At 36.7% G+C, this 26589-nt stretch overlaps 1 protein-coding gene across 1 annotated transcript in view; it reads left to right on the top strand.

Annotated features, from left to right (window-relative positions):
* Nucleotides 1-26589, top strand: part of LOC132259081 (high affinity cGMP-specific 3',5'-cyclic phosphodiesterase 9A) — a 59085-nt gene that overhangs the window by 17690 nt on the left and 14806 nt on the right. The window contains exon 3 of the mRNA XM_059756629.1: nt 12980-13054. The gene's annotated coding sequence lies outside the window, so the exon portion shown is untranslated. The remainder of the gene's footprint in view (nt 1-12979; nt 13055-26589) is intronic.

The raw sequence follows: 26589 nt of genomic DNA, 5'->3' as shown, positions 1-26589 counted from the left end.
ATCAAATTGAGGCACTTCATACAACACTGTCATCATTGCCATCACCATAAAACCATTCATTGAGTCATTCTAGTTATCCGCTTCCTTGAGAGCAATCGGAAAGCTACCACGCTGAGTGTGGGGATGGGAAATGGGATTGGATGGGAGGCGCACTAGACTTTAAACGCATCTCACTTTTTCACCACGTGATGTCACGTCTGAAATGTAGTCAAGGCGACGACATCGTCGACAATGACGATATTATTTCATCATGTAGTGGGGGTGTTGTTTGATTTTGTTGGTGGTGATGATGAGCCGATGACGTTCATCTCCCAAGTAGATGATGATGGAGTCAATCTCATATTAGACCACAGTATTAGTGCCATTGCATGAATTCTTGGGCAAAATAAATGAATGACGACAATTCCGAATGAAAAGTCATGAACGCAAAATCACTGGAATTGCCAAAAGTTTCACGGAAATCAAAAGATTACAATCAAAGTTTCATGAAGACCTTGGTAATATTCGGAGAATTTCTAAATCACTAAGTAGTTCCATAATTCCATGCAATTTCTTTGTAACTTTCCATACTATTGCTCACTTTTTGAATCCTCAGTAAAAGTATGATCCAGGGAATATCTCACCAGTGATTCATTCACTCATGCACTCGAGGATGCGATCTGTGGGTGATTTTCTTGCGGATGGCAGCAATTGATAGACGTGCCTTGAATTACATATTGTCGTTCACTCTCTTCAGTTGTCTGACATTCTCAGACAATTGCCAAGCAAGGATATAACATATAGCCATGTCACGAGTATATTCTTTAATTTTGAAACATATCACGAGGAGTGTGAGAAGTAAATTAAATCATCAACGATCTTGAAATCATTTTCCTCCTGTGAATTTGGTCTTTTCCGTAAGCTTGCCAATGGAACATGACTTATTCTTGCAATTTAATACTCTCCTGGGATACCTGATGAGAATCTGCAATCGATGGAGAATATCGATATGGTAGAATGAATTTGATTGACATGCTTAATGGAGGGCTTTAATTACACCCCTATTAGCATAGAGTGCAGCTTTCTATTATTCTCGCAGTTCATGCCTTTATGCTGTTCATCCCTTCTCACACTAAAGCACATTATGCAGAATAGAGGGATTTAAGTGTGGGAGCGTGATGTGGTGTCGAGTTCCAGGAATCAGTTATTAAAATTTAACTCAATTTTCTCATATGTATGAAATATGATCTAATTGCGAATAATTTGTATTCAATAAGTAAATTGTGTGCTTCTTTGCAATCGATGGGAACATTAATTTTATGAAATTGTGAGCGAAACGTCTCAGACTTGACATTCATACATTTGTAAGGAATGTAGGAGGCATTTTTCAACCCACCTTTTAGGATCCTCTGCTCATTTGTTTTACTGATGCCTCTGACGTGAGTCGATTGCAAATGCTCGTATAAATTTTTAGAGCCAGAGGTATTTTTAAGCATATTTGGTAAAAGAAGTTTTCTCAATCGTTAAATAGTTGATAATTTGCGAATCAAATATTTCCTTTTCATCATCACTGACAAACGCGATAACATGCTCACGTATTTTCAATATCTTTCTCAAATAAACTTCCTGAACTTCAAAAAGCATGGCTTTGGTGGGATATCCAGATTGAATATGATGGGTTTTTATAGCATGACTCACTGTCACTTGTGCTGTCCATTAGCATATAAATGAAAATTGAGTGAAAATTCGAGTCATACCTCTTTAAATATCATAATTTATTATTTAAGTTGGTCAAACTTGAAGATTTGGCCTCTCCCACTTAGCAATAATGACGGTTGTATGGTGTATTTAAAATAATTCCAAAGACCCAAATCACACCCTTTTTACCCCAAACACTCCCAATCAACCCCGAGGAGCTGGAGAAAGTTGTAAAATTTATGATAAATTTACACATGTGCCTGCCTGACTGGAGGGTGGTGAATGGGTGAATTTCTCATAAATGCGTGTGAGACATAAATATAAATTTACACTGCACGAACTGGGAGGTGAAGATGCGGCATTGAGTGTGTTTATGAGGTGGCCGATTGTTGGTGTGAATCGATTATGAGGGTAATCCACGACATCCTCCATGCCATTCACTGTCACCCACCCGTAACGCTCAATGAATTCATAAATGCTAATGATTTGCCCATCAGCCACCCACCTTGCTGGGGACACGTGGGACTCAAGCGATTTTCTATGGAAATCTCCTCTTGGGACTCTCGGACACAATGGCATGAGGAATTACTCCCCAGACACTTTTCACGATTTTTACGAATCACCCTTATGGAAATTTAAACATCAAACACACACACACACACGATTTCTAGGAATATCAGATGTATCCCAAATCAACCTCCCATCCCAGAAAATATCTATCCCATCAGCCATGTGGTGTCATGGTGATGTTATCGGGATGTTGCCTTGAACTGAAATGAGACACCCCCTAGCGACAAGTTCTTATCCCCTAATGAGATCTCACATGTTTCGACAGCATTTATTTCCGGTCAAAAGTCTCAAGCTGAATTTACGTGAAGTATGATGCCACATACTGCGTGAAACTTACTCCTGTCCAGAATTCCTCCATGGAATTCCTTCCTGAATATTCTTGCAAAATTATTGTACGTGCACTACTCTATGTGACAGTGATTCACAGAAATAGTGACATTACCTGGGGAGAAATGCTTTCAAGTAAGACTTATGTAACTCTTTTTTGTTTCAACATCATCACTCGTTATCAAAGTCCCAAAGCCATGTGATTAATATATTCCAATTATTTAGTAGAATGTGACCCGCCATATATTCTCTGGGGTCACATTTTTGTGCTCATATGTTGAATCGTAACTGCTGGATTTTTTAACGATTGATTTGAGGGACATTTTTTAATCTACTGAAGTGTGCAGTGTTCTTATCCTAAGTATGATTTCAATTACAGGCTAATCCATAAAGAGATAATCGTCAGATAAAAGCTGATCGATATGAGTTGAAGTAATTTTTTATTGCGTTAGCTAAGCTCTTAAGTTGAGCTTTAATCTCGACAGCTCATGTGGTTAACATGTCGTGCTTCTCGGCACACGAAGAGAGCTAACTTTTGTGTACATCCTGTTTGTGGATGCATTAAGTTCAATAAGTAACTAGCCACTTGTGAGTCTATATAGACAGAGAAAAGGCATAAATCTTGAATGTGTAGTCAGATTGCGAGGGTTGGGGTTTATTTTCTCTATCCTCTCCTATTATGAGCGTTGTGCCGCTCATTAAATATTTAGCTTCCAGTTCAAATGTTGTTGAAGGATGTCTGAAAGTGCGGCAATATTTAAGTCTTTAATAAATAGTGCTAAGGATCCTAATGAAAGTGCCTCCAACATCCACAAATGGTGTGTTTGGGAGTTGATATAATTTGATTTGGCTACTCTCTATCACCCAGATGATCACACTTTTCCCCCGTTTTCTTTGCATCCTCGAGTGATTCTTAGAAAAAAAAATTCCACTTAACCCAAAAGGGATACGCAACACATGAGCTGACGAGTCAATATCCTACTCAAATAGTCTCTCTCGCTGAATTTGAATATAAGGGCCAGTATGGTTGCGGTGTTTAAGCTCCACAAAATTGGACCCCAGCTTTCCAATGAGCTTCCTCGTTATTTTGGATCAATAGGGATGCTAAACTTTGCCGTGTATGTGAGTGTAATTTCAAGAAGAGAGTTTCTGGCGAAAAAGGTGGCGATTTGCCTCCGAAGACACGATACTTCAGAGCAAAATATGTCTCTATTTTCTTATATCGCAAAACCCAACAAATTTTTGGCGGTGTGTGAGGCTGCCTTAAGTGCCTAACCCCTCTTCAATGTAAATACGCCCTGAGGCGTTTGATAAATCCTGAATTTCCAACCACATCCGGTCCTCACGAGACTGCCAAAGTAAATAAAAGTGTGTGAAAGACGCATGTAACAGTCTTATTGTGTGTTCCTTCTGTGGGAAGTTTTGTTGGGTGAGAAAGAAAAGAAAATGCTGCATATTAGTGTGAATTGTGTGAGATTTTCACACTCAATGATTTTTGCCAACCAATTTAACTCTGACCATTTTCATCTTCATCATTATTCTCTCGCCTTCTCCGCCATCTATTTTGGGGGATTTGCTCTATTTCAGTGTGCCTTCAGCAAGAAAGATAACTTTTAACTTACAAACATATAAACACACGTAACACAATCTATATCATTAGAATTCCAGATAAAATTCTGAACTGATAAAGAATTGCAATTCTTGATCTCGTCATTGGTGAGTTCAGACTATTTCAATTTTCATTCACACAAAGAAATAGAAATAGATCCAATATTGTTGGAAATTAACATTTGTGCTGATCCTTAGGGCATTTTGTTCTCTATATTTTCATCCCAGACTCTCACGGATATGCTCCTTACTAGAAACTTTACATTTTGCCACATTGACTTCCTCTTCCAACTCCGCCGGGATTACCATTATCATGCATTAGACATAAAGTCCCATTTACGCAAAGTTAATATTAAATTATTCAAAACGCATTAAGTGACATCCCTTAGTTATTAAGTGTCTCTAGAGACATGCATACGTAGTGTAGACGATATGAGGAAGAACGAAAGATGACTGGTAATTATTGTTATGATAAATAATGGTACGGTGTGATGTGTTTTGAGAAGAAAAATGACAAAAGAATAGCGTTGGGAATCTGCTATCGTGAAATATGCATAAAGCGTTGCGAAGGGCAGGAGACTGAGGAATTCTTGAAAGCTCCGTGAAAGAGAGGCATCGTTCATCCCTGCACCGTAGCACTACTTTGAATGTGCTAAGCAATCTCTTTGGGGACTATTTCTTCCATTGCTCTTTAGCTTCCCGCCTTGAGAGTCTCTTTCTTTCTCTCTTTGGAGCTCAACTTGTGGAGGATTGGGGGCTGGTATGAACTATATACAGTATGAATACCACATTGTGCTCTATGCAATTCATTTTCTGGCATTCTCTACGTGCGAGACGAGTGGTTCATTCTTGATCTTGTCTGAAGATGTTGGAAAAGATAAATTGCAAATTTATTTGGAATGTGTATTTTGCAGTGTAGGGAAAATTTATAAGCATCATGAATTTATATTTCTGTATTAAACTATGTGGTAAATTTGAAACATTTCAGGTGATTTTATGGGTTATTTATCACAAATTTTATACCACTCTAACGATAGCGCAAGGTTTTATTTGCTCATCTCACCCTTTGCTTTATGGGGGATGTTATTCAAATTGTGATGAATGACTTTAATGTTGACTGTGAATAAATTTGCAATGGAAGCCACTGAAGTAGCACGCCTACGGGACATATTCAGTATAACCATAGTGATTTGTAATTTATCTGTAATTGCTAAAAAAAAGACCAAATGGATCCCATAAGTATAAAATATTCTATAAAGAAAGGACAGTGCTGCATCAATGCGATTCCTGATGATTTATCAAAAGCTTAATTAAACTGAGCCTACATGCATGCTAGAGCTTAACAATTCCTATTGTTTCCATTGATGTGCGTCTGTATTTCTAGCCTGAGTTTTCCAGTGGGAATTGCTTCGAATGTTTAGCACAAAAGATGCAGAGCGACTAGGCATCTACATGTAGTTCTGTATGTTTTATGCAAATAATCTGCTATTTTGGGATCCCAAATTGCCTTGCGTTTGTCACATGATTCAGTTTTGGGTGGTGACACGAGTGGTAACTACAATTGGGTCAATTGCCTCTAAGCTGCAAGTCATCCTTGCATCTGTCTCTTCCTATGCAAGACTATAACGATACAGTCAGTGTGTGATGGTTATTCCTCAATAACCGCACAAGTACCAAATAGCATTAATGTGGAATGTTCATTCCAAGTTGGAGTCTCTCGCCCCCTTCCTCCTGAGTGTCCGCTGTGAAATTGCTTCGTTAGTGTACTTCTTTCACTGGGCTTTCACTGCATGTGACAAAAACAATATGCTTCCCGCTTCTCAACAAAACAATCAAGCCTATATATTGGCTGTGTTCTATTCTTCTACCACATTTTCGTATGGGTTTTGTGGGATAGTTGTATTGTCGTAGCGTCGGAGAATTTGTCATGGAATCAATTGAAATGACATATAGTCAATACAACTTTTACAGCGATGTACTGACGCAGGCATTCCCTGCCCTCATTCCCAATACAATAATTATATTCCTCTTTTTCACTTCAATATTACCATGTGTAAAAGCATTTTCAATATCCGCGGTGTAAATGCAATTTCCATATTCGCCATGCCCAATTGAATCCATCACGTGTACATGGCTTATTAGTCTGTCGATGTATTAGTCGTACTGATTGATTATGCTGTCGCAGAACATAGACCGCGACTGGATTAAATAGACTCTCGCATTCATTAAAATGACATCAATAACTCAAACTGCGTCCCCTTACTGCGTGTACGAAAAGCTATTATGTCGTGTGACGAAATGTCCATGCATTGTACAAAGTCCTCAAAGTCACATTTGATATCTTCTTCTACGTCAATCATGATGCTGTCAGTGCCATTTAATTGAGTCAATACAATGTCATTTATGCCAATTTGAAATTTACTACCTCTCTATTCTTATTTTCGATTTAAAATATGTAACATGATAAATCTCATTTGCAATTTATTCCATTATGCTCCTGCTTAAAATGCAATTTGCTTGTGACACATAGCCATGATGCATTATTTGCATATGTAATGGCCCTCTATTATACATTTTATTTTTCAATTTTTCATGAAAATGAGCAATCAGGGTAGGCAAACAAGAGTTTCATAATAGTGCAATAGTGCTATACAAGCATTTATTGGATATCAAAATTTGCTGCGGACCCACTTTGAGGAAAATCGAACTCGAAAGACTTATTTCTCGTAAATTCCAGTCAATTTGACTGTTTAATATAGTTAAATATCAAATTAATATAGTCCTTACAACTTGTTAATTTATAACTTTTTAGAAAGATGTAAAACTTTGAAATGGTAAAATTGTATTTTGTAACATGAAACTATAGCTGAAGATTTGTGATATTAACTGAGAAATGTTCAGTTCGTGGAAGTAGTATGGGGCGCTGTGTAAGAAAGTTGAGAAATTTTCAGTGAAATGCCCTAAAAGACCGAGTCATCGAAACTTGGCGTGATATGCCATAGATATGCTGTTGAAGAGAATTCCTCGCTCTGCAATTTCTACTCATCATCACGTCTTTTTCACAGCTTCGTGTGCATATCTTTTTCCGAATATCGCGCGATAAAGTTGTTGAGTGAAGGCAATTATGATGAGTTGAGAGGGACTTTGCAGACGCTTCTGATGTGGCATTTCGGAGACAATTTCAAGCTCCATCCGCTGAAAGATTCAAACTCACGCAACTTTCAACAATCGCGACGACACTTGAATGAGACACGGGAGAGATAAAAGGTGCGGAAAACTTTTAAATATCTTCACCCTCCATTATGTAGTCAACGCAAAATAAGTTGACGGAGCCTTTTTTTTTTGTATGTATGTGACAAGGTATCTGTCTCTCTCTTTGGCTTGGCCTCACACTTGCGCGCACAAATTCAATGAGATTTTGAAAAGTCTCTCAACTTTTGTGGCGCGCGAGGAGCCCTTCGCGGGGGCTGATTGTTATGTGCGATATTGCCGTAATTTGAATAAATAAATTCTGTTGGCTGGGTGACGGTTGAATTCTAATTTTCCAGCACAAATTTCACCTTTTTTCATTTCTCTCGCTCCTCTCCTTTTCCCTCCCGCCTACTTGCCATTTGTCATTCAGCAGACACATCGCAATTTTCCCGTATATTTCATTATGAATACGAAATATCCCTCGAAAATTTATTTCGCTAGGTACTTCTTTCCTGTCCATTAGTAATTTAGAGCATATTGTTTGCACTCAAATAATTCCATTGAGAAACATGTATAAGGGGTGAATTCAGTTACAAATAATCTTTGTTCACAAACCGATAGAGAAAATCAGTATGATAAATATGTGAAATGGCACAGGTGAATCGCCAATCAAAGTCCATTGAGACAGTCTGCAACATTGAAACATTTTGTCACATGCATTTTATTGAGCGATTGCGTTCCAAATTGTTTTTATCACAAAGGCGAATTTTCTTGTTTCACTCTTGTGTACCTTTAATGTCTAGAGTAATTTATAGCGTATACATTATTCGCCTTATTCAGACATTTTGCAGCATCTAAAAGGATATTGATTACTCTATAATTTCGTTCAGTATATATATAGGTAATGAGAAGCAACGTGAAAACCCAGTTGACTTCGCCTATAATTTACTCAATTACTTCTTTCTAAGGTACATGAAAGAAGATTAATTCGTTAACGCATTCACCAAAGAAATCCTTTGACTGCTTTCCTTTAGACACGTTCAATAATGCCAATTTCCCAAAATATATCCACTGTGATTTATTCTGTGATTGTTTCTAAAACATCACATACACACCCTGAGGATAACTTACGCATTTGGGAAACGTTTCAAATTTAATTGTGTCTTATTAAGCATTCACCATAAGTTTGTGTAAATATTTTTATAGAGTCAAAGCCGCGAATTTGCTCACCCCGCACCAAATCCTCAGTAATAATCCTTTTTGGTGGTGTATGAAATGTGAGGAGCGGTTTTGGCAGAATATTCTGCATGATATGTGTGACTTCATGAGTTATATCTTATTAGCATAAATATATACTTCGATGTTATTTACCAGCAATTAAATGCGGATTGTGATTCCATTTACGCCTCGCCAAGTCTCACCCGAATTGCGTGTATACCAGGCCGACTTTTAGGGCCTTTCTTGCGATAATCTGCAAATGAGGTATTTCACTCACTTCCGTCATCCTAGAATATCCTAACCGCAAATCATGTAGCAAATAAGAGACTGAGCCTATTGTTGAAATTATTTCAATTGCCACTCTATATCTTGATTGCAACATTTCCTACCCTTTTTGAGGACACATTCCAGTTTGCCACACAAAGTCCCCAAAGCCCGTACAAATGCTGCAAAAGTAACAACTTAACCTACATATGGTACAACTTTTATCTCGACTTTTTTGCCCTCTTGAACCACCCCGGTAAGTGACTTGAATCGGGGGGTTGTTTAGCAAACCGAGTCACGTTCTCAAACAATAATTACAATTTCTTAAATTCCATTTACAGAATTATTTCTTCTTTGCTGTGAGTGTAAAAAAATGTGGGGGAAATAATAGCCCAACAGCTTCACATTTTCTCTAAATGGTTTGCTGAATACACAACGCTATATGTATTAGACATATCTCAATTTCCCAGAGGTATTGTCTGTTTGAGGATGGAAGAAATCACAATCGTTCTTTCCCACACTGTGAAAAATGTTCCCTTTCACAACAAACGAAGCCTGTAATTAAGTTTGAAGTTATCTTGATGATGTTTAATATACAATAAAGTCACCTGCAGGTAGAATTTGCATTATTCTCTGTGTGAATTGCATTTCCAATCAATATAATGTCGATCAAAGAGCTGGGCATGAAACTCCAAACGAATCATCTAGACAACACTTATGCATCTACTTCGTACACATTCAGTTCTGCTCTCAGAATAACTGCGGAAACTACATTTCAAATGGATGAAAACCCAAGTATGCTTTCAGTAATTAAAATTGAAGGCTTTGACTTGAACACATCATCATCAAAGGACAATTTTAAAATATTCATCCTCAAAAAGAAGAATTATTTTACGCATATATGTATAGAGAGAATAGTTAAGTCAAAAGTCGTGATGATGAAAATTCTAGTTAGAAATCCTTATTTTCGTTTTCATGTAGTCTAGACCTTGTTTAGGAATGTAAGACTTCAAAATTAGTAGAATAATAATAATTGAATAAACGTTATGTGAAAAGTGTTTCAAAGCAATTCATCAGTGGGAAAAATTATTAACTAGCCAGAATGACTACGTGATTTCGTGCATATAATATTTTAACGTGGAGATGAATTTTACTAACTGCATAAATTTAAATCTTATTCCCATAGGAAATCTCTTGGCAGATTTGCTGATTTCTTTCATCATACTGAAATGACATGAGCAAAAATATATTTTGTGAATTTAAAACGATTTTTTACTTGGATAACTTGACATTTGCGTTAAATTCGACGCTGAGCGAATCCTAAATTTAAATGAGAAAAATTTTCTCATCAAACAGATGTTCTTTTTTTGGCAAACTTAATTGGGTCATTTTTGTCACTTTCTTGTTATTGATACAATTGCTTTTTCATGTTGTAGAGAAAATATTTCCGCCCCAATAGATCTTATCCAGAAAGAGCAATAAGCAATTTCAAGCACTTCCAAGTCGAATTGATAGACTCGCTTTTTCATAAATTATTGATGAAGAGCCTGTGTGATAAGACAAAAAGAATAACTTTGTTGAAAATTCTTTGATGTGAATTGCTGTATGTGTAGACTTAATCTGTGAATGTAATTTCCTTTTCGATTCTGTTTCTTTTGTTGATTTTACGATGAGATAAGTAACATTTTTTACTCTATCCAATCGAGAATTTGAAGAAAGTTAATATACACTGAGTTGTCTGGCAAAGAGTGAATGAAATATGAGAGGTTTGCGTGGGAGGGACAGCAAAAATGCATGTCATTCTATCCATTTTCGCGAGGGTTTTCGCAATGTGCGCTCTTTGAGGAAGAAGGTAACTTTTGAGCTTTTTGTGGGGCACACATAGAGAAGGAGTGTATTTTGAGAGTGTGCGAGCATTACATGAAAATCGAACAAATCTCCCCTCAGCCATCGTGCATTCAAGTCAAACGACACAAGTGAAAGGCTCAATGACTGTTACATAAATGTATTAGCACATTGTGCTACATGGGTAAATGGAGATTTTGCCTTTTGTGCAGACGATCGATTCTGTCGCCTCATCCAGACCTCTCAGATAAATATTTATTTGGAGTGCGCTTCAAAAATTGTCAACAATCCTCGGGTGGGGATCCTTGAGAATTAGTCGAATACAGCGGATTCTTCACGATTTTCGGTAATCTCTCAAAGTACCTTGTACTGTTCTATAGCAGTCTTTGCCTCGTGCTCGTTCCCTCATATTTTCAATGTTATAGGGATAGAAAAAAACGCAGATTTTCTTAGAGGATTATTGTGGGCTTACGCAAAGGGAGGGATTTTGTAAATCTTTCATAGTTTAGTTTCCCTCTCGGAAGCAAAGTGTCCTTTGAGAAGGTGAATAATCTCACTGACTGAACATCCTTACAATCATCAATGTTAGGCAAAGATTCTCACCGAAAAAAATAATGTTAAAGTCTACTGATCTACATTGTTTTACTCCGCGTGTGTACAGAAATCTCGACTCACAGAGTGGAATTATCTCATTCAACTTCATTAAAGCGATTAATTCAATTTAAATCAATTGGGAAATATTTTGTCATTCGACTGTGTTTGGGGAACTGTTTATCTTTGCCATGGGAAGTTTGGCATCGCTAAGAGAGAACATCGTGAGTCTGATAGTTGCAGTTTGTGGCCAAGAGCATCTCATAATTAAAATACAGCACCTGATGAAATTTCAATAAGTTGCCTCTTCTTTGGGGATGTGATTGTTTATCGAAAACTTTTGCTTTGGGCTAGAAGGAAATAAGTAAAGTTTGATTTCAATGGGCTTCAAGTGAGCTTTCTCTAGATGTATCTTGTGAATTTTATGGTGTTGTACATGATTTAAAAATATTCCACATATGCGGTTGTCAATTCTCTCCCCCTTTCTACGAAATGAAATTTGAATATATGATTTCATTTCCCTCTTTTTCAGGGCATATATAGAGTGATATTTGAAAGCAATTGAAATGGTTCGTTTTCATTTTCGTTCATGTGGTTAGGAGTTATTTTATTGGTATTCAACAATTCTCTTCCGAATTGAGCGCAGTCGCACGGAAAAGTGGATGAAAACCTGGGACAGAATTCAAAGAATCATTTAAATATCTGCGAAACACTCTCTTGCCTTTTGGAAGCACTTTAATGGTGAAAAATTGACGGGAAATTGATCAGAAAAATGTGTTTGCATGAAGGATGTATTGCTGTGCATTCTGATGGACAGGAAATTAATTTTTCTCTGCACGAAAAGAGTTCCCGTTGGAAAAGGGTGTTGATGAGGAAATCAGATTTACAAAATGTTGATAGAGCAACCTTTCGGATGACGCCATTCACCCAATATAACAATGCATTTTATTGTATGATTCTGCATGTTGTGACAAAAGGAAAGTAAGAAATGCAAGTCAGAGGGGAAAATTTGAATTTCATCAAAAATTGAATTTTATCAATGGAAGCATATGTAAAGCATACATTTTCATGTGACAATTTTTCTATGGAATTCCTTTCTGTTTGCAAAAGAGCAAGGAGAAAATCCGTCACTCAGATTTCTGTCAAACGAGAATGCATAGAAAACTCCATGTCACGGAGAAAAAGATACAAAGACGATTTGTTTGTAAAAATTGTCTCACTCTCAAAAGTGTGCTGTCTTCTTTTCCATCTTAATGTGCGTGAAATTCAAAACAGCGAGATATATATTTTCATATAATTGAATGCAAATTTTATGTTGCTCGCGATAAGGAAAAGTGAATAGAAATTGTATAGCACAAGTATAAATGTGAAGTGAAATGTGGAAATTCCCTCACGAGTTCATCAACCGAAGTGAAAAATGAGCTTCTTAGTTCCGAATAAAAGGGAAATGAGCATTCTTGAATGAATTACACAAAATGACTTTTTGATTTCAATGAGTAAATTCTAAGTTATCATATCTGTTTTTCACCGTTCATATTTACAGTCATGCATTGAGTTTTCAAATGCCAATCTGATATGGAAATGTAAAAGAAATTCATTAATTTGTTGGACAGTTTCTGATTTAAAGTAAAATATTCAGTAAATTTGCCGTCTTTTATATAACCATGCTTCATCATTTTCTCCATAGATTTTCTTCACTCCACAAGAAACGCGCTTTCTATGGTTTTCCCCGTTATCATCTGGCGAAGCATTTTAGGAAAATGTGAGTATTTCAATATTCCGAGTAAATTTTCCCCTTTTCCTTTTCTCCTTTAATTCACTTGAATTTCAAGTGTATTTGGTGTAGGATTTATGAAGCAAATAACTTTAGCATGGAGCATAAAATGAAGAGATAGCAAAACTGAGGAGGGAAGGAATTTTCCGTAATTTTCCCGCTCTGTTTGGGAATGTCTCGTCTGAGCGAATCTTATTAAAATTCTTCATTTTTTTCATGCGGAATTTTCTCCTTTACGATTACACCTATTCTTGTGCCGCGTATGAGTGAGAAAACCTTATTAACTGAGTTTTGTGCAGTTCATCAATGTCAGGGGAGAAATAGCGGAATTCACTATTTAAAAAATTTATTTCGTGAGCCCAAAAATCAATATCTTTCTTATAATGTCGAATTGAATTGAAAAAGCTTCTTCTTATTGCTTTGTAAAGCAATGAAATATTTTTATTCAATTATTATTTTCAACTTAATTGCAAATTCTGAGAGAGGGTAAAAATACTATTAAATTTATCCATGTTCATTTTATTTAGAATAAATCAAATTAGAGCATTAAATTGTATATTTTACTAGTGCATGTCATGTCCATTGTATCAGTCATTGGGGATGAGTTTACTGGAGTGTAAAACCATTTCATTCCCATTCATGCTTTACAAAATGTGTACATTCCATTTAGTCAACATATACGTAGGTTTACATGTTGGAGAAAAAAGCCATGGCCATGTTGCCAAATAAAACAGTTTGGTGTCTTAATTTGCAGAAGAGCTCTAGGGGGAATCAGGATATTCCCGTGCGCAAAAATTGCTCACATAGGGAAAATTTTTGTGTTCTCCCCAGTATTACATTCCACAGAGCAGTTGGAAGGCCACTTCACGTTATCATCCCTTCAAGTATCCATATGGAATATTCATGGGGCACGTACTCTGATTTACGTTGTAACTTCAAAGAGTCACTCGTTTTGTATTATGATATGGGGGCAGAGGGATAAATCCATTTAAGCATCTTATATACGAGACGAAAGACAAAATGACAAATAAATTGGACAACAATCAGATTTTCAGGGTAGACACGACAGAAATGGGAGGAAAAAGAAAGGGGTTGTCGTGGAAGAACTTATAGAGGGCAGAAACTTGTTTCGTCAGATACAAGAAAATAGCAGGAACGTGAAAAGATCCAATCAAATTATTTTCTATTCACTTATTCTGACCCTCGCTAGTTTAGGCCCAGCACTTTCCCAACAGCCTTTTTTGTCGGCTCTGCAGCACGACACGATGAAGACATTAGACCGGAAGACTTCATGCTCGTGTTTATTGTCCTTTTCACCATTCGTTCAGAGTCTTCAAGTTCAGTGGGTTTTTTCGTCGGTTCAACACGGCCAATTGCTGGAAACATTTCTAGCACACCATATCGCATCAAAATTGAGTGATTATTGAATGTTCCACTCAAGTTGTTAAGGGATAACATATTGCAAATGTAAAGTTTTCTCCCCAGATTAACGACACTTGATGTCTACCATTATTATTTTTGTGTATTAGAATAGTTGAATAATCACAGTAAATTTCGATTTAAAAAATTCTTTAGTCTTTCATTATATCCACTCGGCGCATTGACCTGCAAAAGTGGAGCAATTGGAACTATACAGAATTGCTTTGCAGTGCCAGAGACGTGCTTTCAGACCCACCTCACTTGTCCATCCATCATGCTCTCTGTAAACTTAAGGACTATTATATTTATAACCCAATCAGTGAATTTATATTTGCTCGTCCCTGCCTCGTCCTGAATCCTCTCTTCCTGCCCCCATTGCCGGGGTGGCTGAGTGAGTGTGACTGAAGTGAGGCCTGGGTGGTTGGCTTCTGTAAATTCGCCATCCGTGTATGTGACTTCCGACAGTAGGTGTTGTGTACGTGCATAAGATGTTCTGTGCCTGGAGGAAATAATTTTGTGTTTGTATATCGCAGGGAGACAAAATGGGCCACATGTCAAATGTGACGGGGCTCGTGGGGTGTACGGTTAAGCACGAGAAACACCGCATTTACCATATCATCTTCAATTTTGATTGCATTAAGTTTCTCTCTTGACTTTTCGGTTTCGTTGAGCAAATATCGCTCTGGGTGGTTGGTTGAGATAAAAATAATTTTTCACTTCACGATGCAAGGCTGCTGGAAAATTGATCGTCAGGCATGATGCTCAAGTTCATCACTGACTCCCTTGACTCTTGGGTGCCAGTCTCTCTCTCTCTCTCGCCCTTATACACACCTGGAGGATATTGTATGTACACTCACAGGAGTGAATTATTTTTCACTGTAGAAATTCGAGAGGAATTCTAAATAAGAAAGCCAATGTACAGAGTTATCTTGCAATTACGCCAAACGTGTTTTATCAGGATTGGCATTTCACTTTATAAATTGTGCAACTTTCAACTTCGCTCGGATAAAATTTTATCAATATTACTAAGAATACATGGCACTGATGACATAGATTGGGATATATAATTGAGAATGAAAGATTGATTCAGTGTGAATTTTCAATAATAATCAGTGGATGAATAGTGTAATTGCATTATGTTCGTACATGGATGTGTGTACATGTGTTACAAGTGTGACATGAGTAAGGCTGCATGTAAAGTTAATACATTGTAATTTCAGCAATTAATATCAATTGACAAGGTAAATGCATATTCGTGTTACCCTGTTACGAACATATATATATATATATATATATATATACATACCTGTTAATTGCGTGAATGATCTCATGGATAAGGCGTTGACATGGTAATTAATAGATATTTACCTTGAGAAATGTTTAAGGGCAATTCCTATCGCTATATATCTTAATCTACCTAACTTTTTGGCAAAGCTTCTAAATTAAAAGTTAAAAGAAAGTTCCTTATCTTTTCTAATGGTTCTGTAAAAGATGATTAACGATTTTGAATACCTTCCAGAAAAGCTATATATTTTAAAAGGAAATTTATTTCACTTGAAAAAAGTTTTATTACGAAAGTTTGCATGATTCTCCATTGAATATTTTAAACTTTGCACAATACTTAATTATTTCGAATTCAGTGAATTACGTGTGTAATTATTCTATCTTTACTTGAAAGCTTTAAACCCTGCATGATGTGTAGCATTACAGATAAAAGTGCAAATGCGAAATACATTCCGCCTTCGTCACTTTTCATTTTCGATTTCGTTGGTAAATAAATGGATTTTCCTCCATTGAATTTGTCGTTATAAGGACACAGAGAGTAGAAAAAATCCAGAGAATAAAATAGGATTATCTTGTTGATTCAAGATACTCGATACTTTGAGTATTCAACTTTACCATTATGCCGACTGAAGTTTAAATCTGTTTTCTCCGATTGATGCGAATTCGTCTCGGCGGAATTGAAAATGCGAAAATATAAAGGCAAAGAGCAGAAGTGAGAGAGCGGAAACATTTTAAGGAGTTGAAGTGGAAGGTGGTGAGAGCCTGAAAATTGTACTTTTATCACTTTTTCTGCTCCATACATTTCCCATCTCTGTTTCTTGACTTCTCTGGCTTTTGGCAATTTCATTTGAATCTATCTGTTGAGGGTCATTTACTTCTCTGGAAGGGGACACGAAAGTTTCAAAATTGTTCTGAGTTGTATTGCACATCATTCGGATATCATTCTTCTCCATTCGCGGCGACAAAACGAAACTTTTGACATGGAGTCAGTTGAGGGTTGTTTGTTGGGATGTACTGCAGATATAAGGATTTTTCAAGTAACATGAAAGTGTGCTTTCAAATCTAAATAAAATTAAATTCTTTTCTTTCTTGAAAAAAAAACATCAATTCAAATTTCGCATTATTTGAGAGACTCAGTTCAAGTCTGTAACATAGAAACTTTATATGTAATTTAAGAAGTTCCCAATAAAACTTTCCTGGTCAATTTTTGCGTTTAAGATAAAAAATTCACACTTAGGATAGTTGTAATATCAGTAAATTGAATTTTATGAAACATTCTGAATAGCGCCTCACTGTATTTTTTTCATATCTCTAAAAGAATTAAACTTGTCAGTATGAAAGCACAGGGTGTTTAATTTGCTCAAAATATGATGAGATTAAAAGTCCTGAGATGTCTCATATGAAATGTTGCAACATTTTCTACAACTGCCACATCCCTGTGAATTACAGAGAAGTTTGTCCTGTCGTCAGTTCCTTCCTCCTCATATATGCAGACACCATGGGAAATGTTCTACCATGAGCGCTCTTTGTGACGTTCAACATAAATAACAACATAATGCAAACAATGTCAGTCAGAATGGATTTTTGTTTACTGTATCTCAAGCCATAATGGACATGGTGGTGGCAAAATTGATGAGCTTATAGCTTGCATTAGTCGCTCTGACACCATATTGTCATGGATTTAGTTCTCCATGCTCAACGCAAGCGTAAGAGTAAAGAAAAGACAAGCAAATAAGGCATAAAATTCCGACATGATGATAAAATTTAACATTAGAATTTGAATTTTTCACTAAATTACCACAGCAACTGAAAAGCTACATGCTGAAGTTTTCCCACTGACGGTTATTGCACTTTGCGATTGTTAGCTTCATCACGAAAGCATCACATGAAAACTGTACAATGTTTATCTCCTTCGGGACAGTAAATTAGATTAAATTTTCAGGCTGATTCTAATGAAATTTCCTCAGTGCACTCTTGCGAATGGAGCTGTGATAAAACTTGTGTGTATGGTTTTTCATGACATTCTTGACCCAATTGTATGATCAAATATCGAAAAAGAGCCTGTGAGGGTGTAGAAAAGGCAGATAAATACCAAATACAATATCCCTCAACTCCGCACAAAGGAACTCACATAAGGAGTGAGAGTGTGTGTATGTTTTCGTATACAAAATACAGGATCCAATAAATACAACAATACTCGAGCTATTTTCTATGCTGTATTGATTAGAAACCTAATAAATTCCTAGGATCAATACAATATTTTTGCTGTTCTTGAATCACGTGCTGACGAAGGGGACAGAGAGGCTAAATGAATCTCCAAACAAAACTATGTCGTCCGAAACCCACTTGAGTGCTTACTTGAGTGTTAAAGTGGAAGAAAATGGATTTTGGTGAATGAATCAAGGTGTGATTATACCGTCACGAGTATTTATGGGATTTTCCAAAAAAGGATTTATCCACCAATAGAATCTCTTCCATCCACTGTCGTCATAAGTCAAATTTGCAAAATCAATTGGCTCACTTTATATTTAGACCAGTTCAAAATTGTCAACAAGATCGTATTTATAATTCAATAAAATGTATATTTTTAGCTATATCATAAGAAAAGCGAAATTCACTCTAATTGTGCATTTTACTCATTCCAGTGTATCTAAGTAAATGTTTGAATTCATAGTGTCTCGTAGAGTTATACTCCATTAGTTTGATAATGCATTTCTATTGAAAAAAAATATTCATTTCAATCATTTATCGACTGAATTTTCCACCCAGTGAAATTGAAGAAGATTTTTCATTCTCGGAAATGAGAGGAAATTCTTATTTCACCCTCTTTAATAATATTTCTTGAAATTGATGCAATATCATCGCGACAAGTAGAAGCGATAATAATGAGGTTTAGGAGACGAGATCAATAAGATGAAATTGAATGAGGTGTGATCGGAGAAAGTCCTCCTCCTTTTTCATTTTAATGAACTTGTGTGACAAAGCAAATTTCCGTGCTATTTTGTGTGCCTTTGCTTGGAATTGACCGAAAAGCCACATTTTGCCCAAATTGAAATCATCAAAAGCTCTAATTGCTTAGAAGCTTCCAGCACAGTGACTGAGACTGAGAATGGATTGTTGCCAAGGCGAAGGGAGAACATGAAGAAAGTGCTATCTACACATCGTTCAATGTCTTATGTGAACGAAACTGACATTATATAATGTGTCCAGAGTATAAATAGAAGCCAAAGTAAACACAACAGCAAATTGTGTGTTTATTTAACAATAAAATGCACCATTCCTATTAATCTTTTATTTGTCGTGCGCTATATATCTCTGCCCCGTGTTTTTTTGTTCCTCTTTCTCCTTTTATTTTTGTTTTTATTCAAATAAACAATAAAATTGACGTGGTCAAATTGAATTTCGCCTGTTTATGGATACACAAGAGAGGAGGCAAGCAAATGGGAAGACTCTCGCTGGAGAATAATGGAAGGAAGATAGGAATAGGGGTTGTGGAGAGGGTGAAACTCCCAAATGCCTCTAAGGGATATGAAGCTGATGTTACCGTATTTGTTCTTACCTTTTTATTCGTCCTTCGCCACCATCGCCTTGTATATGCCTTCTAAAACAATTTCTCTCCCGTCGCACATTTATGGTGAAAATTTTAAATTAATCCATGGCAAAATATTATGAGAAAAAAGAAGAGGATAACACAATTTTCACCTGTTTTTTATTAACAGTGTCATGAGTTGCAAATACTTATGAAATTTTTCATTTTCATCTCTGTCCAATTTTTCTTCACCCCTGGCACTGAGATGAGGCGAGAGAGGAATCATTTTCTCATGCTTGCTTCTAATATTTAACTTGTACAGCATAATTGATATGACTGTTGCAAATTAGCGCATTTGCACGAAGCCAGCAGACTTTGGAGAAAATTTTGTGAGCCTTTGCGCCTGTTTTCGCACATTTATCTCTTTGTCTTGTGAGTCTTATTTGAAGAGAAGAAACTTGGGTATTAATGTTCCTTCATTGTTAATTCAATGGCCCTTTGAAAGTGTCACCCGGAAAAAACTGTACTTCACACTTCCAATGGATTGATAATGGATTTCTCACCCTCGCACTGACAACTCTCAAAATTATTAATGAGTTCGATAAACTCACACTTTACTCTTCACGGGTGAAAAATCGATTTGAGCCGATTACTTAGTGGAGTTGAGTGTGTTCCTCTTTGAGCAGTGAAACATCTGTAATTGCTATTAAAATTGCGAGGCGAGGCACAGAAAGAGTTGATGAAAGTTGTATTGCGCTAATTGGGAAGGTGAAATGTGGCTGACGAATATCTTTATGCTCATAGCCATTCCCATTATGCCGCCTCATTTTGGTCGGTGTGCGTCTTTAAGAAGTTACTTGAAATGGAAACAATCCGGAGAAGTAAATGACTCGATGATATACTTGGTGTTTTATTACACAACAAGAGGGTGTACGATAAAAGTTGCGAGAGAGAGTCAGGTGGAGTGGAATCCACTTAGAGGATGATGGTGACAAGGAGTGGATGGAAATATTTGCTGGAACGAAAAAGTGTGATTTCAACTTTGACTTCCAACTCAATTTGCTCGAAAAGGCGGTCGATTGAACTGAGCTGCTATCAAAGGCATTATTATAAAAGTTCTAGCTTATTGTCTGCTTACGTATGTATTTTTCCTCTCTTGCATCCTGATTCAATTCCTCGCTGTTTTCGCTGTATGATTTTATACTTTGTGCTTTTGTGATTAAGCAGAAGTTGCAGAAGTTAAGGAGGAAAGTTTTACTGCGTGAAAATTAATCGAAACTCTCAACATCCAAGTCCACTTGAAACTCTTTTTCACGGTGTCTGTAGAGAATATTTTTTAAAAAATTATAGCGCGCCAAGATGAAAGTTGATGAAGTGGAAAATTAAATTTCTCTAATGAATTTAATAATTCAAATTGCATCATAGAACGCGAGTACGATCATTCAACTCCTTCTTCTCACCTTCTGGTGCGGCTGAAACTTTTTTTATGTGGCCAACTTTGGAAAACTCAAACTTTGAGACAGCAAAAATCGTCTAAGAATGTGTATGCAATTAAAATTCAATTTAAAGAATTTTCAAAATCACGCGAAGGTAATTAGGAGAGGCGAATAATTTTTAACAGTCACTCCTAATGGCACATTAATTTATTGTGACAGAAGGATGCGAGCGAAACTGTATGAGAAAGTAAATTGCATCAAATTAATTATCATAATGGAATGAAAAATAAGGGTAATCTGGAAGGCAACATCAAAGTTCATGCCCTCCATTCCCTCCTGTCATATTTCATTGGCGCAAGTTTTGTATGTCGTCTTAATGTAATTTTCAAGAGTGTACCCAAAGAATTAGGTTCTCTGCACCTCTTTGCTCTAGATTGGTGGGAGTGTTGCAAATTCAAATTTCATGATCACATCATGGGAATGTTCACCCTACATGATGAAATATGTGACTGAAATTAATCAATTTACACTCCAACGGAATTTTCCTAATTCACTTTTAATGGCAACGTAATGTCGTGGAAAACAAAAGTATGATGAGGCATTCGAGGGAGAAAATCCGTACCAAAAGGTTAATCGGATTTTCTTGATACATAATATGATATTATTATATGGGATGATGTCAATGGTATAAAATTGCAATGAGCGATGCACTTTCCGCCGTTCATCTTGCGATGTACTTAAATTTTCAATTTCAAAAACATTTGCTCCCGATGCCGTATCATAATGTGAACACGATATACATTGATGTATAAAACGGTGGTTGGAGCGGGCGAATGAGTTGGTGGAAAAGCTCTTTCTCTATTCACATCTCTCCGCGATGAATTGGGAGAGAAATGTAAGGAGCAGAGCTACGAAACTTTACTGTATACTGAATTATATGAGTTTTTCTTTACTAAAATTTTAAAACCTTGACTCTGTTCATTCAGAGAAAATTAATAAATTTAATTTTTTGAGCAAAATAATTCACATTTCTTAAAAAAAAAAAAAAAGCAATTCACTGAAATATGTATTGCTCTCGTCTCTCGTGATCGAAATCGAGCAGTTGAAATGAAAAAGCTGATATGTGGAGGAAAAAGAGTACATTTATCTTCCCTATCAGCACTACACCTTCGGATTATGGTTAAAAAAGGATTATTGATTTTCCACGTGGGTTTGTGGAATTTTTTAGCCAATGCAAAAGAAGTGCTGAACCGAAATCCAATTTATTTTAATCGCTCTCCATTTAGGAAATTAATAAAGTTGATTGTGGTTTAAGAATATGCCGTGGGCTTTTTGTACATATACAGTGTCAAAAATGTTCTATCGTCTCCTGCAAACTTCTAAGTCGGTGGGAAAATTAAATTATTTCCCCAATATAATTTGCGAGGCCACGCAGAAAGTGGGAAAGGTGAGAAGTATTGGGTTGGCGGAAAGAGTTGACGAAGATTTCGCAGAAGATTTTGATTAATTTCAATCTCTTTCCCAACCCATCGCTTTCCGCATATAAATGATAACAAAATGCGCGTTGAGGAGAATTTTCAGAATGTATTATTCCTATATATCCAACCGCCTATAAATCCGTCACATCCCTTCCAAGTTACTCAACTTTTGACAGTGATTTTTAATGCAAGAAACATGTTAGACATTAAGATTTATTTTTGTATTCCATTCTCCTCACGTGTGCTCTCCCATTTAAATAGGTGCGATGCAAAGTTTCCTCCACGAGGAATTGTGATGGAAATGAGGTGGAAAGAATTCCAAGGGATTTTTTTTAGAATAATTTTTAGGGAATGGGAATCTGTGAAGATGTATTCATCACGCTACCTAAGATGTAAAAATGCTTATGGTTGCTGACTGAATCGATGGCAAATTTTACCAATTCACTAAACACGCAAATAATTGTTACAATCGCAGCAGGGAAGAGTTCTTGTGATGGGTATGAAGAGAATTTTGTAGGTCCCCTGAGGCAAGAAGAAGGTTCCACCATTGCTTGTCTATCATTGCCGTTATATTATTACAATCCCACTATATGCATATAACTTCATTAACTCTAATATATACATTATTAAATAAATGAGCGAATATATACTACTCAAGTATTGACTTTTTGCCTCGTGCTCATCCCCGCCCGCTGAACGGGAGCCATGGTGGAAAAATGATCCCTTTTGCTCATCCTGCCGTACTAATGTTGCCATCAGGTGATGAGAGAAAATAATTATGGCTTCTGCATTTTGCAAAATATGTCGACAAAATGAATGATTTCGCCTTATTAAACATACAGTGGTGCTGAACAGAGGTATAAATTGTGATAATCAAATGATGTACTTTAATTATACGCACATGGAAACTGCGCTTATAGTGTAAAGGGGTATTGAATATCAATAAAAAATATGTTAGAGAATAAATGTGGTGAGATTGTATGTGAAAGGATGACTGAAGTAATTTGTTAGGCTTCAAACATTTTTTAGTAGCCCAATAACCAAGCTAATAACCCTCAGTGGGCAGAGCAATGCAATTTCAATCAATAGGGGGTCTAATTAAAGCACATTCGTAGGCCAAAATATATATTTTAGCTCCATCGATTCCTCTTGTTGCTAACCATTTTGATTGAAAGTGCCTAACGGCCGCAATCCACATACAAGTTGAGCATAAAATGAATGAACAAAAAGTTTCGCAGCGACACTCTTGAAAAGTCAGCGGTTTGCTAAACAGGATGAAATATCTCGAGATTTAATTATCCCGTCAGACGATAAATCTCTCGCGAAAAGAACCTCCAAGTTGAGTACACTATGACACTGTCGTGTTAATTGAAACAATACACTTCGGGGCGGGCAAACCATATATATATTTCATGTACAGGAAGTTCATCGATTATTATTGACGGTATTTCCCAAAGGCTAGAAGTCCACTCTCGGGAAACTAGATAATCCATCACATTAAATTACCTCGCGACGAAATTGTGTGCCTTGTAATTAAAGTAGAGACACGAAGGGAAGCATTCAGACGAATGGACAGTTGTAATTAAATTATCGATGTCTGGGACATAGAGAATTGGCGACACTCTCACTGACTCGCCCAATGTGAATGGCATGTGAATGTGAAAAAGAATTGAGACATTAAAACCATTTTCTGCAGAGGGTGAGTTTGAACTTCTTAGAGAGCGTCCGTGATATTTGTCACTCCATCGTCTCAACATGTGACATGGGGTAAATCGATGAAGGGTGATTGGGTGGTAAATTGGGAGCAATAGTGACAGTGGGCAAAAATAGACAACCAGTGAAGAATATCTTGGTGGCATTACAACTAATTCTCAGGCTTGATGCTTTTGACGGTTTTCCCCCTAAAGCTGAGTGGGTGGAACTGTATGGTTTGTTGTGCCACCCACAGAGAGAGCACAAAAATACATTTTCTCCTGAAATTGAGAACAATTCATTTTCACTCTGGTGTGAATTTCCAGTCGAGGGCATGGAACAATACGAATTGAGGGGGAAAAGCCCCAAAGCGTCATAAAAACGTTCTTTTTTTCACACGATATAAATGCGTTTTTCGCCTATCTAAATACTACTTCTGAAATTTTAATGCCTAACAAATTGAAAGGTGAATATCCGTGATAAATACTAGAGTTACCAAAAATGTTATTTTTATCATTTTATTCTTATGCTTCTGGTTTTTTGATTTGCAAAACTTCCCTCTACCAGTTCTAGTTACATCAATATATAAAATAAGTTTCCCTGCGCCCTCGAGCATTCCAACTCTTCTCGTGCAATGAGCCCAAAATTTGTAATAGAAATTCCAGAGAGAAAATTCGTGGCGGTGGTAAAATAAATAAAGGAAATTGGTACAATTGAAATTCTTGTCAATGCATGGGGATTTCCCAAAAGACGGCATCAGTCGCGAGTCGATTTATTCGCGTAGAGTTGAATGATCTAAATGGGCGGGAATGGCATCTCTGCTACTGACTCGGGGTTTTATTGATTTCATGCCGTGGCGGATTTTCAAAGTCACTTGGCAATTGCTCATTCACCTTAATGAAAGGGGCATGAGAAGGGAATAAAGAGACGTGGGAGTGCAGAGAAAGGGCCTTTGATAGATGATTCTTTGACATGTGCTCCTCAAATTTTTTTTTCTTGCCTCGCGCGCGCACTCAAAATGATGGGATAATACAATACGTAAAATGCGATATTTTCACCACAAATCACATAGCATGAACAGTTTTTTTGCTCTACGTTTATTCCGGCTGAGTATTTCAGAATTTCTGGATGTTTGACGTCAACTGTGAAATACTCACCTAGTTCGACATAGAGTCTGTGAAGAGGTGTGTTTGTCTGGTTATTCACTGAATGCCCGTTTGTTGTTGCTAAATCACCCTGATTTCCATAATCTTTTTGCATATGAATGCCAATTCAATTCGCAGTATTTAGCACTCTCCTAAGCAGTCAATTTATGAATCGCACGTGCTGCCCGCTCTTGAGATGTAACAGAAAAAATTTTAATTTTACCACAATAATCTTTTCTCATTAATGAGTAAGATTAGCAAAGGTTATACCGCCGAATTGTAACACACCTCGTATATTTTGGGTATTAAATCGACTAATCCTTCTGCTTTGCGCATCTTTTTCCGAGTTTCGCTGTATATAAAAGGCCGAGTGGCCAGTGTAACCTAATTAATGTAAAAATATTATACACCCAGCGAATTATGAGCTTTTTTGCCATGATAACCTCATAACTCATGTATGACTCTTTTCAGCGTGAGGTCATTAAACATTGAAAAGTAATGTTGTGCAGATCTAATTAAAAAGTGGACGTAATACTTTGTCCCCATAAAAATCATTTATTTGTTGATACAATTAAAAGAAAGATGTTCCATAGTCAATATTCAACATCATGCGTCTTCTCATACATTGATCACGCGTTGTACACTTCTGGAAACATATCAAATCATGATATTTGTGGAAGTATGTCATATTCCCTCGTAGAATCTCTATCTTGACCATCTCAAACACTGTCTTTGCTATTCTTTTGCCATGATCTATAAAACAATCGCCGTTCTCGCCGTATTCATCCAGAAACTCATGTAGTTCTGTGACGTCTTTTGGCGCTGCATTTATGAAGTAGTTGTGTCCTGGTATCGCGTAAAAATACTTTGCCATCACGCCACATTTGTTTCGATCTCGTCCAATCCACTCTGCTAGGTCCGCTTCGAGATTTTCACGGTCCTCAGTTGACAGTCTTGCCAAGACGGGTTTCATATAGTCTTGGGGGAAATTTAATATCAACGCTACGTGTCGATCAATAAGTGTTGAGGTATTATATTTGTAGAAGACATGATTAATTGTAAGATATTCTCGCGACATTTTTCTAACTTATTGGATCATCTGCAGGTATGGCACTCTGAACTGATCACTTTCACTTTTCACCTTCTAATGCCAGCTCTTCAAATAAACAGTAACACTTTATATACCGATCTTTCTACCTGCCAACTGTTAATGACTCAAAATCTAAATTGTTTCTTAAAACTATTTACACATCTCTGTCTAAAACCTAGTCACTTTGTACTTTCGATTCCAACCCTGACGCAGCTTAATGCACTCTTGTCGACTCCCACAGAATTTCAAGCAGATAAGTTGATGGTACTTTTGGAAATAAATCTCATTACCATTTGCAATCTCATATTTTACCATGCTGTATATTTCATCACACAATGCCCGACCACCATTCGGGATTTTAACCACGTATTCAGAGTATTCACTACAGTCCTCAACTATTCTTGGCACATCAGTGGAGAAAATATTGTGGTTGTCGAAACCAAAATCCTG

The sequence above is a fragment of the Phlebotomus argentipes genome, unplaced genomic scaffold, assembly GCF_947086385.1.
Source record: "Phlebotomus argentipes unplaced genomic scaffold, Phlebotomus argentipes genome assembly contig_6, whole genome shotgun sequence".
NCBI classification, from domain to species: domain Eukaryota; kingdom Metazoa; phylum Arthropoda; class Insecta; order Diptera; family Psychodidae; genus Phlebotomus; species Phlebotomus argentipes.
Note: the sequence above shows the minus strand (reverse complement) of the source record. Positions and strands in the feature narration are given on the sequence as shown.